This window comes from Rhinoraja longicauda, chromosome 42 (assembly GCF_053455715.1).
Source record: "Rhinoraja longicauda isolate Sanriku21f chromosome 42, sRhiLon1.1, whole genome shotgun sequence".
Taxonomy (NCBI): Eukaryota; Metazoa; Chordata; class Chondrichthyes; order Rajiformes; family Arhynchobatidae; genus Rhinoraja; species Rhinoraja longicauda.
Genome location: NC_135994.1, coordinates 6,213,521 through 6,224,655, shown reverse-complemented (window position 1 = coordinate 6,224,655; position 11,135 = coordinate 6,213,521).

The following is an 11,135-nucleotide window of genomic DNA, read 5'->3' as shown; positions in this document are numbered from 1 at the left end:
AAACTGCTATAATTAGACTGCAGGATGGAAGGGAAAACTCCGCCATTCCCAGATTAATAAACATTTCACCCATCCTTTATTTAAATGTGGAAAGCCACTGTGAATGTCAAAATTTCAATTGCTGATAGCTCTTTTCCTGAAATAATTTATTTGTTCAGATAGCCTTTCCCAGAAAAGACAAAAATAAAGCAGTGATTATCCATGGAGTTTCTCCAAAATACCGAGGTACAGTGAAAAGCTTTTGTTGCGTGCTAACCAGTCAGCGGAAAGACAACGCATGATTACAATCGAACCGTCCACAGTGTACAGATACACGATAAAGGGAATAACGTGAATAACGTTTAGTGCAAGATTAAGCCCCTAAAATCCAATCTAAGATAGTCCGATGGTCTCCAATGAGGTAGATTGTAGTTCCAGACTGTTCTCTAGTTGTTAGTCGGATGGTTCAGTTGTCTGATAACTAATGGCTAGCTTCAAAGCCGTCTTGTTGAGTCTCGTTGTCTGTAACACGTTTTCACCTAGCCCACAGCAAACAATGGCCTGTTTCCTTTATCATCGTTACTTTTTGCATAGTTCCATTCATTCGTTCTATATCTCTCCATATCACCATCTATATCTCTTGTTTCCCTGTCCTGTGATTCTCAATCTGAAGAAGGGTCTCGACCTGAAACGTCACCCATTCCTTTTCTCCAGGGATGCTGTCTGACCCGCTGAGTTACTCCAGCTTTTTGTGTCTATCTTTAGAAGAAACTGTCCCTGAATCTGGAGGTGTCCATTATCACACTTCTGTACCTCTTGCCCGATGGGAGAGGGGAGAAGAGGGAGTGACCGGGGTTTTCCCTGTTTTAGATGGACATATGGTCGGACGTTTCTCGGGTACTCTACGTACATGGGATGCCAGTCTCCATTAGTTACTGTTAAATCAGTGCAATAGAGTTGTGCTTCTACCCTGTGTGTCTACATTCATCAGCCAGTTGTTTGAAATGTCCCCTTCTTTCTAATGCTGAATTCGTGCAATTGTTGGGAAATCGCAAAGTCAAGATGAGGAACAAGCAAATACATGAATACATAAGTCTGATGTCTAAGTCTGGGAGCTTTTTGCACTGTTTGAAAGGGAGTTCCATGCTATGAGCAATGGAAATGATCATTAGTTCTACATCTATAGACTAAAACTCTTGTTTGTTTGTTTGTTTGTTCCTGAACTACAGCCAAAAACGGTACACGATAGCACGACAATTTTCGGCCCACCTTACTCACCGTCGTCCCTTTGGTGCAAATGGAAGAAGTTTAATTGAAATCGGGGTTATATTTTGAAAGTTATTCACATTTTAAAGTTTAAATCTATCTCCTAGGGAGGGAGGGGTGAGGGAGGGAGGGGGTGGAGGCAGGGGGGAGGAGGGAGGATAAGGGGGGCTGAGGGGGATGGAGTTGGGGGGGAGGGGGAGGGGGGAGGGGAGGGGGAGGGGGGAGGGGGGAGGGAGGGGGAGGGGGGAGGGGAGGGTGCTGCACCAATGCAGGAGAGGTTTGGGCCCAACGGGTCCACTCAGTCTACTTGAATTGTAAAAAGAGAGCAATGGATTCTTAGCATAACGTTTGTCCAACAGATTTTAATCTATAACAACATCTTTGAATCCGGATATTATACATGGATTAGCCATACGTAGGTTAATTGGCTACTGTAATTAAATAAGCAATTGTGGTCGTGTGAGAGAAAATAGCTCCCAGAGTTGTCGGGAAACGGGGAAATAAAGAGAGGAGTGGTGGGACTAATAGGATTGCACTGGTGGGAGCCAGCATAGGGCCAATGGGCCAAATGGCAGCCTCCTGTGTTGTAATAAGTCAGTAGAGGAGGGGCTGATATGTGGAAACACAGGAGTGGTTCGTAGGAAGAATGATGTTATGGGACCAGGGTATGGGATTTAGATCAGGGCACTAACTTTTGGTTGAATTGTTAAATGACAGTCTTGTTTTTCTATCTTGGCAAAGCATAAAAATCTTGTGCTGCCAATGCTGAAAGATGAAGTTTAGTCCTGATGGCCTGGCCAATATTCCATTCCAAACCTCCTCTCATTATTTGTAGGAAAATAACTGCAGATGCTGGTTCAAATTGAACGTAGACACCAAATGCTGGAGTAACTCAGCGGGTCAGGCAGCATCTCAGGAGAGAAGGAATGGGTGACGTTTCGGGTCGAGACCCTTCTTCCGTCTGAAGGAGGGTCTCGACACGAAACGTCACCCATTCCTTCTCTCCTGAGATGCCGCCTGACCCGCTGAGTTACTCCAGCATTTTGTGCCTCTCTCCTCTCATTAATCAACACCTCTCAGGACTGAAATACAAATAGGATTTGCAATCACTTCAGATGCAACCGTGTAAGTGAGTTTGATCAAGAGGCATCCACTATAATTAATGCTTTGTTAGTCCAGTTCATCATTCAGTAACAATAATGCAAGAACATCTCCAAAGGCGTACAGGTTTGTAGGTTAATTGGCTGGGTAAATGTAAAAAATTGTCCCTAGTGGGTGTAGGATAGTGTTAATGTGCGGGGATCGCTGGGCGGCGCGGACTTGGTGGGCCGAAAAGGCCTGTTTCCGCGCTGTATATGTATGATACGATATGATATGATGATATTTATGCTTTAAATTATTCATGAGTGCACCATTGTTAATAATTAAAGTTCAAAGATTTATCTTTCAAAAAAATCTGCTCGATAGCTTTAACTGGGACGATTTTTGTTACACCTCGATTTTTGCACACTCTGTCACACACTGAAGTGGAATGATAGTCACAAAATCCTTACTGCAGACAAAGGTTGGTGGGTGTATGGAACAAGCTGCCAGAGGAGGTAGTTGAGGCTGGGACTATCCCAACGCTTAAGAAACAGTTGGACAGGTACATGGATAGGACAGGTTTGGGGGGATGTGGACCAAACATGGGCAGGTGGGACTAGTGTAGCTGGGACATGTTGGCCGGTGTGGGCAAGTTGGGCCGAAGGGCCTGTTTCCACACTGTATCACTCTGTGACTCTAAATGTTTTGCAGTGTCTTTCACTGTCAACATCTGGCATTAACAGGGTAGTTATAGACACAAGGTAGGCAGTACCATCTCATTAACACCAGCAAAATGGCCTGCTCCATTTGTGATGGGTAACGAGAAAGATAACAATAGCAAAAGGACCAACAAAGGCAACAAAAACGAGAACAGAACGGAGAATTAATGAAGCAACAGGAGAAAGTACAAAGAATGAAGCCGGAAAAAAAATAGGGACAGGAATGAGAACAAGTGAAGGAACACGATCAGAGACGAAGAAAAATGGGAACAGGAGTTGAGAACAAGAATTTAAAAGCACAGGAGTCAAGAACGTCGACAAGGAAAGGAACAAGATACATTGAAAAGGAGCAGGATCAAATACAATAGCGAGAAGAGTACCAGGTAAAGAAACGCCACAAAAAAACAGAGGGACCTGGCGTGGGGTGGTGTGGGGGCAGCGGGGTGAGTTAGGGGTGCCAACTATCTCACTCCCAAATAGGGTACAAGGTGATGTCACCGCAATGTGCGCCCCACGTGACCTCACCCAGCCAGCGGCCACGTGCTCCCGCTCCACCAATGGTGGCCGCCCGGGCCGGGAAGCGGGTTGCTACGCAACCTCCGTCAGGCGGCACCCGGGTCTCCGGACCTAGACTGTCTGGAGCTAAAATGTTGGAAACTTAGAGTGTCGGGACTTAAACTGTGGGGGCCTACAGTGTCCGGACCTATAGCGCCCCCCCCCCCGGGCCTAATACGGGACAAGGACGGTCCCGATAGGGAGAAACCAATTTAGCCCAAAATACGGGATGTCCCGGCTAATACGGGATAGTTGGCAACCCTAGTGGTGGTGGACAATTGGAATGGAATACTTTATGTGTACTTCCAGTGAAATTCTTTGCTTGCATACCCAAGGTATACAAATAGCAGCCTCCTACGGCAATTGGGGACTATAATGGATACGTTGTAACTTTGTCGTGCCCTATATGTGGAGACTCTTTCTGCACCTTGTGTACGGTGCGCAAAAGAAAGGACATTTTGCTGTGACATGTTGCATGTGATAATAAAGTATCAATCAATCAATCAATCAATCAATCAATCAATCAACCAAAGGTAGATTCCACCAAATGCCGGAGTAACTCAGCGGGACAGGCAGCGTCTCTGGACAGAAGGAATGGGTGACGTTTCGGGTTGAGACCCTTCTTTAGACTTCAATCAACCAAACGTGGACAATCACTACCCAGTCAGCCTACGCTCCATCATTAGCCCTCTTTGGATCGTTCACCTTGTCGTGGGGAAGAGGCTTGCGTGCCCCCATGATTCTGAGAGCGATGCCGTCGGAAGCACTAGCTTCTGGTGGGGCCACCCATGGCGGTAAGGTCGAGGATGAGGGTCCAGACTAAGAACGATCCAACCTACAAGACCTCAACGGTGGACCAGGCGGTCGGAGTTATCTTGAACTCAACGGCTGTGAAGGCGGATGAAGGCTGCAACAGATCTCTCAGCTCCAGTCGTCTTGGTTCCCTTGCCATTGGAATGAGTTGATTGATTTGTGAAGGGCCGTGTGCTTCTTGGCGTACAACATCAAGTACGCGTTAAACAAACACACGCACGGGCGTCTTCATTCTGTGAGGGAACGTAGACCATCATCCTCGACCTCGAGGGATCGCCACGACGATGACCATCATCAGTAAAGTGAGGGAAGATTGTTTCCACAATGCAACCAAGAAGCACTTAATCTCTAATATGGATTTTGCCAGGACCACTGTTCTTCAGATCTCATCACAGATCCTAATGCAAACATGGACCCCCAGAGCTGAAGTGGGATGAGAGTGAAGGCTCTTCACATCAAGGCAGCATTGGACCAAGTGTTCCTTCAAGGATCCCTCTTAACATTCACGTCAATGGGTTTACGGGAATAACACTCCAGTGGTTCATAAGTTCTCAGAGCAGAATTAGGCCATTCGGCCCATCGAGTCTACTCCGCCATTCAATCCATATCTTTCCCTCTCAACCCCACTGTACTGCCTTCTCCTCGTAATCCCTGACACCCATACTAATCAAGAATCTGTCAATCTGCACCTTAAAAATACCTAATGGTAGACATAGAAAATAGGTGCAGGAGTAGGCCCTTCGGCCCTTCAAGCCAGCACCGCCATTCAATATGATTATGGCTGATCATTCAAAATCAGTACCCTGTTCCTGCTTTTTCGCCATATCCCTTGATTCCGTTAGCCCTAAGAGCTAAATCTAACTCTTCTTTAAAGCATCCAGTGAATTGGCCTCCACTCCCTTCTGTGGCAGAGAATTCCACAGATTCACAACTCTCTGTGTGAAAATGTTTTTCCTCATCTTCCTGTGTGAAAAAGTTTTTTTTCATACTAAATGATGGTAAACAAACAGAGTGACCAAGCTAGAATATACCTGAATATTTGTAAGTGGCAGGAGAGGTGGAGAAATTATTAAGATACTCAGAGATTACTCTATGAATCTAAGATGATCCGTAGGATGTTCAAGAAGGAAGGATATTGGGCTTCCCTAAAGCACTGATTCACGTGCAATTAGGTTGTTGTGTCTAATCCTGGCCACTATAATCATGGAAGCAAATGAAGGAAAGAAAATGAAGGAGTTCTATGGGAATGAGCACAGGATGAGGGACTTCAATTATCCAGACAGGGCCAGAGAAGCAGGAGTAGCTCTCCTTGGAGAAGGAAGATTGAGAAGAAATTTGAAAGATGTGTTCAGAATCAGGCCATGGCAAAGAAATTGCTCAAATTGGTGGAAAGTCATTAATAGACAATAGACAATAGGTGCAGGAGTAGGCCATTCAGCCCTTCGAGCCAGCACCGCCATTCAATGCGATCATGGCTGATCACTCTCAATCAGTACCCCGTTCCTGCCTTCTCCCCATACCCCCTCACTCCGCTATCCTTAAGAGCTCTATCCAGCTCTCTCTTGAAAGCATCCAACGAACTGGCCTCCACTGCCTTCTGAGGCAGAGAATTCCACACCTTCACCACTCTCTGACTGAAAAAGTTCTTCCTCATCTCCGTTCTAAATGGCCTACCCCTTATTCTTAAACTGTGGCCCCTTGTTCTGGACTCCCCCAACATTGGGAACATGTTTCCTGCCTCTAATGTGTCCAATCCCCTAATTATCTTATATGTTTCAATAAGATCCCCCCTCATCCTTCTAAATTCCAGTGTATACAAGCCCAATCGCTCCAGCCTTTCAACATACGACAGTCCCGCCATTCCGGGAATTAACCTAGTGAACCTACGCTGCACGCCCTCCATAGCAAGAATATCCTTCCTCAAATTTGGAGACCAAAACTGCACACTAACAGGCGCAAAAGGACTTGGGAATGCTGGTGCAGAATTCCCAAACGGTTAATTTGCAAGCTGGATTGGTGGTAAGGAAGGCAAATGCAATGATCGCATTCATTTTGAGAGGACTAGAATATAAAAGCAGGGATGTAATGCTGAGGCTTTACTAGGCACTGGTTAGACCGCAGTTGGAGTATTGTGAGCAGTTGTAGGCCACATATTGGTCACATATTGGTCTCCAAATTTGAGGAAGGATGTGCCAGCACATCCTTCCTCAGATGTGGGGCCAAAACTGCTTGCAATATGCTTTCATTGGAAGATTCACTGCCAACCGGGAATCATTAATAACATCAGCTAGCATGCTCGACAGGATGAGATGTTTCAGTTCAGATAAACTCATTCAATAATGGCTCCAATAACATTATAATAGAATTGAATGAATGGGGTAGTTTTATATGCTACTCAGCACAGAGGAGACTCTAACTAATAAGCATATTGTCAGTAGTTCTTCTCTTGCTTTGCTCCCCTCTGTTTCTGAGTGGGAAGGACTTGGAAGAATTATACAGTCTCCAGCAAGTGCTTTATGCAAATATGTTGCCAAGTTCTAAACATGGCCCACAGGATCGGCGTCTTCGAAGAATGTTTGTAGCAGCAAACGCTGTAATTATGGTAACACAATTAATTTGCTGTGAACACGTTTATTTTTCAAATTATATTATCGAATGCTCCTGAGGCCTCATTCAAACTTTCCAGATCTGGAAGATGTTGTGGCAATGCAGAAAACATTTGAGTGTGGCGCTTGTGTGTGTGTGTGGCGCTTGTGTGTGCATGTGTGCGCGTGCATGTGTGCGTGTGTATGCAGGGCCGTCTTAACGCATGGGCCTGATGGGCACTTGCCCGGGGGCCCCACGAGCATAGGGGCCCCATGCTGATCTGTGTATGTTAAGTGACTTGCAATAAATAAATATTACTTTAAAAATGTAGGTTCAATAAGTGCTTTTTTCGCAACATTTTCGGTCCCTAAGTGCTTCTCACAGCGATCTGTAAGTGCTTTTCGCAACAATGTAGCACCCTAAGTCCATCGCTAAGTGCTTTTCGGTAAGTGCTTTTCGCCGGCACGACGGGGGGGGGCTGGTAGGGAAAGGGGGGTGGGGGAGAGTAACGGTGGGGGCCCCAGTACACTGCTTTGCCCGGGGGCCCATAATGCTGTAAAAACGGCCCTGTGCGTATGTGTGTGTGCGCATGTGTGTGTGCGTGCATGTGTGAGGGCGTGTGTGTGTGTGTGAGTGTGCATATGTGTGTGTGCATGCATGTGTGTGTGTGTGAGTGCGCGTGTGTGAGTGCGCGTGTGTGAGTGTGTGTGTGTGTGTTTTTTGCTTGCTTCCTACCCTTTCTTCAGCCTTCTTCCTGAGGAGACTAAAGAAGGTCCATCTGTCTCCTCAGATTCTGGTGAACTTCCACCGCTGCACTATCGAGAGCATCCTTACTAACTGTATCACAGTACGGTTATGGCAACTGCTCTGTCTCCGACCGGAATGCACTGCAGAGGGTGGTGAAAACTGCCCAACGCATCACCGGTTCCTCACTCCCCTCCATTGAGTCTACCCAGAGTAGGCGATGTCTGCGATGGGCGCGCTGCATCGTCAAGGGCAGCTCTCACCCCAACCACAGATTGTTTACCCTCCTCCCATCTGGGAGGAGCTACAGGTCTCTCCGTTGCCGGACCTGCAGGTTCAGGAACAGCTTCTTTCCTGCGGTCGTTACCTTACTTAACTCTGCGCTTTGGTGATTGCTGCCATCCCCTCCCCCCCCCCCCCCCCCCCTCGGGCGCTCCTCCCATCAGTGACTGATCTCGCTCACCGGAATTTCCACTACCGCTACTGAATTACTGTATATATTATATGTTTTACTATTCCATCGCATGCACTCTGGTTAAGATGCTAACTGCATTTCGTTGTCTCTGTACTTGGACACTGCACAATGACAATAAAGTTTGTATTGTATTGTATTGTATTTGTACATCCCATCGCATTCTCTTTGCAAACGCCCACCCACTGCTGTTTTTCCCGTTCCCTGCTGCCTACTTGGAACTACTTAGCCACCAACATAAGAGAAAGCACAAGATGCTCAAGAAAAGAAAGCACAAGATGCCGGACTTTGGCACAAGTTAAACCAAATGAATACATTTTGTAATTCTTGCAATTTTTTCCCAATCAAAATTGATTCCATTTAGACAATAGACAATAGGTGCAGGAGGAGGCCATTCGGCCCTTCGAGCCAGCACCGCCATTCAATGTGATCATGGCTGATCATTCTCAATCAGTACCCCGTTCCTGCCTTCTCCCCATACCCCCTGACTCTGCTATCCTTAAGAGCTCTATCTAGCTCTCTCTTGAATGCATTCAGAGAATTGGCCTTCTGAGGCAGAGAATTCCACAGATTCACAACTCTCTGACTGAAAACGTTTTTCCTCATCTCCGTTCTAAATGGCCTACCCCTTATTCTTAAGTTCCTCTCAATTGCTTTAAAGTTTGGATATCTACTCCCGCTGCGACTCCTTGCTCCTGCCCAAATCTGCACTTGAAGCCGGTATTGATATTGGTTGATTATTGTCACGTGTACCAATGCATACACTATCTAGTCGAATGAAATCATACTGCAGACCAGTAAAATCATGGCATGCACAAGTCCCACAGGTAGTGCAAAGAGGAAAATACCAGTGTGCAGAATACAGTGTCACAACATTAGTGTGTTACAATTGCAGAGAAAAAGCACCAAATCTGCAATGAGGCACGTTGGAAGATCGGGACCACAACCTAGCTTATGGAAGGATCCTTCAGTCTGATAACAGCAGGGGAGAAGCTGTTCCTGAATTTGAAGAAACCTGCTTTCAAGCTTTTGTATCTTCCACCTGCCGGGAGATGGGAGAAGAGGGAATGACGAGGGTGAAGAAGGTCCTTGATTATGTTAGCTGCTGTCCCGAGGCAGCATGGTGTAGAGATGGCGTTAATGATGGGGAGTACAGTCGGAGCGGGCTACATCCAAAACTCTCTGCAGTTTCTTGCTGTCCGGTTGTCGGATTCATGCCTAACTTTGTTTGTCTTCTGAGGAAGTAGAGGCATTGGTGCGTTTTTTGTGGCCATAACCTCAATGCCGAGGGTCATGGGAGAGAGCTCCAACCGCGGGGCCTGTGGACTTTAACACCGTGAAGCCTGCGGTCTCTGGTAAGAAGAGGCTGACCTCTGGAGCTCCAAGCCGCGGAGAGAGTTTCAACCGTCCCGACGCGGGGAGTTTCGATCACCCCGACGCGAGGGCCTCGGACAGTCGACTGCAGATGGTTCAACAGCCCCGACCGAGGGTGAACAAAGAGGAAGACGATTGAACTTTATTACCTTCCATCACAGTGAGGAATGTGGAATCCGCTGTGGTGGATGTCTATGTTCAATTTTACTTTATGTGGCTGTGTGTCTTGTTGCTTTTCACCTAGTACGGCTGTATGGTAACTCAAATTTCACTGTACCTTAATTGGTACACGTGACAATAAATTGAATCTTGAATGTGGTTGGATCAGGACAAGTTGTTTTGTGATATTTAACTGAAGATGTGTCTGAATGGTAGCAACATCACCTAGTGGTCACCCCCAAGAACAACACCAGTCAATTGTAGTGCAAACCTTAGGGATTGTAACATCCAGTCCTAAATGTCCTACCGGCGGCACGGTAGCGCAGTGGTAGAGTTGCTGCTTTACAGCGAATGCAGCGCCGGAGACTCAGGTTCGATCCTGACTACTGGTGCTGCACTGTAAGGAGTTTGTACGTTCTCCCCGTGACCTGCGTGGGTTTTCTCCGAGATCTTCGGTTTCCTCCCACACTCCAAAGACGTACAGGTGTGCAGGTTAATTGGCTGGGTAAATGTAAAAAATTGTCCCTAGTGGGTGTAGGATAGTGTTAATGTACGGGGATCGCTGGACGGCACGGACTTGGAGGGCCGAAAAGGCTTGTTTCCGGCTGTATATATATGATATGATATGATAATCAATCACACAGGAATTTGAAGCTTTGGACTATCTGCACTTCAGCACCATTGATACTGATTGGGACATATACTCCTCCATCAATACCTAACTCCTTGGTCTTCCTGATATTGAGGGAGTGGTTGTTTCCTTGGCACCATGTTGCTAAACCCTCAATCTCCTTTCTGCGCTCTGTCTCGTTGTTGTGCGAGATCCCCCCCTCACGTCTGCAAACCTCGTCGATGGAATGGGAGCAGAATTTGGCTCCACAGTCGAGAGTGTACGGACAGTATCCCAAGGGATGGAGAATGCATCCTTGTTGGGTGTCGAGCGATGTCACGGACCTGAAGATATTTTGTTGCCTGTCGTCCCCTGATCGTGGTCGATGGGCCAGGTAGTCAAGGACCCAGTGGCAGAGGAGGGGTGCTGATCCCGGCTCCAGGGGCTGTGGAATATTATGACAACCCATCTATGGGGAAGGGACCATCACTGCAGAAGGAAGGGGCGGGCCTGGATTCTGTGATGCAGTGTAAAAGGTACACGGTGTGGTTTTTGTCTGGTGCACTAATGATCTATTTGGAACAGGGGAAGTGTGGAGGTGGAGATGGGGGAGGGTGGGTAGACATCTGGGTCTGTGTGTGGTGATCTGGGACCAGTGTGAGCAGGGGTGACAAAGTCAGTTCAAGACCAAGGGGCAGGATCAGGATCAAGATCTGGAGCGTCACGGTGGCGCAGCGGTAGAGTTGCCGCCTCACAGCGCCGGAGACCCGGATTC